This window comes from Falco rusticolus, chromosome 4 (genome assembly GCF_015220075.1).
Source record: "Falco rusticolus isolate bFalRus1 chromosome 4, bFalRus1.pri, whole genome shotgun sequence".
In the NCBI taxonomy this organism is placed as follows: domain Eukaryota; kingdom Metazoa; phylum Chordata; class Aves; order Falconiformes; family Falconidae; genus Falco; species Falco rusticolus.
In genome coordinates this window covers 92,536,436-92,541,370 of record NC_051190.1, presented here as the reverse complement: position 1 = coordinate 92,541,370, position 4,935 = coordinate 92,536,436, and positions in this window count along the sequence as shown.

Genomic DNA, 4,935 nt, shown 5'->3' with positions numbered 1-4,935 from the left:
CCAGGGTGTTTTTCCAGTGTTACAGATGTCCCTTGCTCCCTTGGAGAGGATCACTGCAACTCCGGGTGCACTCGCCCTGGGGTCTGACATCTCCACTACCTAAGTGCTCTGATGTCACCTTGTTTCACATTGGGTTTTTTTCTATTTTACCTTGTGCTTTATGTTTATGGTGTTGACCTTCACCACCATCAGAACTGGTGACTCCAGCAGCTGGGCTGGGTCACTGCCTAAACGAAATGCAAAGAGAAATGTCCTGTAAAGCCTCCTGCTTATGAAATGTGATTTACATCTAGGAATTCCCTGAGAACTGTATTTTGCCTGTAGAATACCCTGAAATGTTTTACACAAATAGGCTGTAGAGAAATGCAAAATTATACTATCCTTCCAAATGCATTTTCTGTCTGTGTCATTTCCTTTCCTTTACGACAACTTTGGTTAATGCTTTACCTAAGAGAGTCCCACCTGACTGTTCTCTGGACAAGTGGACAGCACTGGGTCACTTGCAGAAGCTAAAAGGGGAACTTCTCTTTTTTTTTTTTTTTTTTTTCCTTTTCATTATTACCAATAGTTTATTGGGATTGTTGGTTTTGTGTCACTAGCATCTCACAGACGCAGTGATTTTTGTCTTTACCCTCCTGGCCCACACTCTCTCCTTTGCCGTGAAGCAGAGATAATTTGCCGTCTTGAATTTGCTGGTGTGTAGTCAAGGTACAGGGAAATGTAATGTCCTGCCTGTGGTGTCACGGGGAGCATGTATGGCTCCTACAAACTAAATGTAGTTCTGATCAGGTTCCTCTTAGCTCTCACTTTTCTCCAGCCAAGTGTGCTGTGATGAGTTGCTGTCTATTAGAGTCCCCTCTACAAAGTGCCTTGTTCACCCAAGTAGCTCAGAGAGTTTTTATTTTTTATTTCTCCTGGAGCTGGGGAAGGTGAAGAATGCTGGCAGATATTCATTGGTATTGGAAACGTATCTCAGGATGTCTCTTCCCTCTTTCAAAGCCTGGGGCTTTTGGCCTAAATGAAATACTGCAAAGTAGGGGAGAGGGTATTTGTGCAGACTGCTCCTTGTAGATACCAGATGATTCACAAAAATAATTCCTATGCAAAACTGGTTGTGCTGATGGCATCCAGCCTGATGAGCAGAGCTGTATGGTGGAGTGGATGGGCTCCTCCTCTCAGTCCAACCCTGACATCTAGTGTACACCAAAGGGAAATTTTCAAGTTCAGAAGTTCAAAAATGAAATCTGTTTTATTTGGGGGAGGTCTGGCTTTGCAGTGCACTCAACCTTTTTCTGCATTGATTTCTGAGATAACCACTTGCTGCAAGCATAGAAACAAGTCTGAGTAATCTGTCCCTCTTGGAAAGTCTTATGATCTCAGACTTATGACACCATTTAGACTTGCTATTCATTACTCATTGCAACTATCAACACTTGCAAATTTAGCCTTTTTTCTGTTTAGACCATTTGGGAACTGAATCTTTGCTCTAATCACTGGATCACTTTTGATACAGCAAGAAAGTTTGGTGCTCTGTTATTTGAAAGGGGTTTTTTTCATTATTTTTTTAGGAAAAGATTGAAGTCTGAATTAAAAAATCTACATGTTAAAATCCACAGTGAATGAGGCGTAGAGAGGCTCTTCCTTATATTTTGTATATTTCTATGTCTACACAGACAGAGATTGGAAAGGAAGATTGGCTCCAGGGGCAATTGCAGCAGCCAGAGCAGAGATGGAGGAGGGAGGAGGAGTTGTGGATCAGCAGCTCAAATGGACCCTTCCAGTTCTTTAGGTCATGAGGCAGACATCTGGGTTCATAAAGCAAATTTGATTCTGGACCAGCCATGTCCCTACTTCCTTTCTCCTTCTTATTGATGCCTGTTGTTCACTTCTGTTGTGCAGGTACCTGGCCAGCATGAGTCCTTCTGGCTGATCCCCCACTATCCTTGTACATGTATTCCTCCCTTTACCCCAGACTTTTCTCCTGATCTTTCACAGACCTGGTAAGTATCACCTAGCAGCTCCCTTGGTATGGATCCTGGGCTACAGTCACAGAACAGCTGAGGCTGGATGATGCCTCTGGAGTTGGCAAGTCTAAAGAGGATCCACTGAAGCAGGTTACTCAGGGCTATGTCCAGTTTGGGTTTGAAAAACTCCAAGGATGGAGACCCCCACAACCTTTCTAGGCTATCTATGCCAGTGCTCAGTAGTAAAAGCTTTTCTTACTTGTGGCATTTCATGTATTTTGGTTTGTGCCCACTGCCTCTTGTCCTGGCAGTGGGTACCACTGGGAAGAGCGTGGCTCCCTCTTTACTCCCTCCTATCAGATCATTATATAAATTAATAAGATACCTTTACTTTCTCTTCTCTAGGCAAAACAGAATGTGGAAAACCAAACCTGGGATAGGTATAACTTTGTCTCAGACCCTAAGACCCCCTGGGGGCCTAAAACATGCTTTGAAGGTTGGAAAAGACTAAACAGCTTGGAAAAAGCCAAAGTTCACAGCAATGTGTCTCACAGCTATAAATAGGTAGCTTGCATTTTACAGGATCATCACACCTGTAAGAATAAGCAGAAATGGTCAATCAAAACCAGTTCTTTTATTTCTTGAATGTGCTCTCTAATTTTGCTGCTGCTTGTCCATCTGTCCAGTCTGTGTCTTTTCAGGATTCTTCAGGATGCTGGGTGTGAGGTTGGATTAAGCTTCCCTTCACAGCTCCTGGGTCTGACAGACTGACATGGGTTCCTCCTGCAGGACCAGGAGACAGTGTTGTGGAGTAGAAACTGGTTTTTAATGCTCATTCTTTCAATTTGTAGAAGAATTCCATAATACTGCTGTTTCTGTTTGCGCCACCTGACTCTAAGAGGCCCATGGCTTTTTGGGGGACATAAGGAACAGAATAATATGTATTTATGAGCTTATCTAAATACAAGTGAGAAGCCAAAATTCCTAATGTGCTTCACTGACATGCATTTTCGGTATTTGCTTGTAGATGCAATTGCTGGGCAGTCTGTCTGCATACAGGAATACTGTAAGGTCATGCGTACAAAATGTACATTACAAAATGTAATGTACAAAATGTAACTGTAAAATGTAATTTACAAAATGTAAAAGGTAGGAATGGCATAGGACATGCAGGAAGATAATCTGTTATGGTATCTAAACACATCTATTAATTTATGTGGTCAAAGCATTATACAGTTATCAATTTATTACGCAGTAAGACAAGATTTCAATGAGACAGAATTTTGGTGTGTTGCTAAACTCAATGCATGCAAATGCTGCTTTATCTGTGAATATAGTGTGAGTTAGTGATAGCATCATGAATGTTGCTTTGGACTTGTTTCTGCTGCAGTTTAGCTGGGCAAATCACTTAACCTATGGACCTCATGTTTAGCACTACAAAAACGCTCATCACATCCCCTTCAGATTGCTTTCTGCAGTCCTTAGGTGAAAGCTGCTGAAGTGCAAGGCCATTAAATCCTTTTGTCCTAATTCTGTTTTAAGTGGAGGCTTGTTCCTTAGTTTCTAGGTAGAGGTTAATTGAGAATTTGCTCCAAAAATATTAGCCATTAATAACCTCCTGACTGCAGTCAGTCTTTTATTTACTGACTGAAACAGCACTTCATTGCCCTGGAGGCCTGGGACGGGTTGTCCTGCCCAGACTTCTAGGGTGAGATGAAGTTCCAGCTAAATATCTGAATGCAAGCCAGCTACTAAGCCCCTAAAGCAGTCAATGCTGATGTGCAGACAATGTACACGACCGGTCTGGAGCATCCCAGTCTTAAAAGTGCTAGAAAGGCTTAGCCTGTTCCTGTGCTTTCTTTTGTGATTTTGCTGTTATGGCCATGAGGGACCTTCAGGTACACAGGGTACGACAACATTTCTGCCCCAGAGCACACCAACTCCAGCCGTTTGCCTAGGAGAGCAATTTGTGCACTTTTAGCACTATCTGGTCTTAAAGGGAGAGTTCAGAGCCTGAACAACGATAAATAAACCCAATAAACCACATTCACACCATTGTACGATCCACACAGGATTCTGCAACACTAAAGGCTTTGTTTTGGGGAAGGGGCAGTGTTTATCTGATGTGAAAAAAATCTTATCTTATTCCCAAATAAAGTAATATTTAACACTTTCACTGAGTGCAATGAGGCAGGTGAAAGCTTTGAGAAATGACTCATCGCACTGCTTACCAGGAACATTGCGAAAACTCCTATTTACTTAATTGATCAAGTGAAAAATTACTTTTTAGTCCTTCACGTTGCTCCTGGGTGGGAAAACAGTAAATGCTGAATTACCAGGCTATGAATATGCGATTTTAAATGAATTGCAGCAAATGATGTATGTTGCGGCATTTTTATGGCTGGGCTTCAAGTTGATCTATGCAGGGATGGTAAATTAGGCTTCTGCGCCTTCAGAGATGTCACTGGGACCATAACTCCTCTTTGGTGAAGAACATACAGTTCTAGGCTTAAAGGGTGCTTTCTTCCCACCACCCAATACGCCACCCCCACCCCCCCCCTTAAGCTGTGTCAGCATTCGCCAGGCTTGGAAACAAATCCTCTTCAGACCAGTGAAGACAGTCACATCCCATTTGTGTTCCTGTCCTGTGTTGTTAAGGGCCTTCGTGCCTAAACAAGTGCATTTTCGTGGCTAATCCACTGCTGACATTCATCTTTTCAGAACTCCATGCTCTCACTTCTGCTGTCTTGTGCGCTGAAAATATTCACCAGCTTCACTGGTAAAGCACGACTTGAATCACACGTATTTCTTGTCATATACTTTACTGTGTACCTTACCTGAATATTGTTATATGAACTATTGATTGATTATCTTTTAATATTATCTTCTCTCGCTGATAGATTAACAGCACACAAAAAAAGTACATCTCCAAGGTATCAGGCATCCCATTAATAATAGAGCTGGGCTTTTG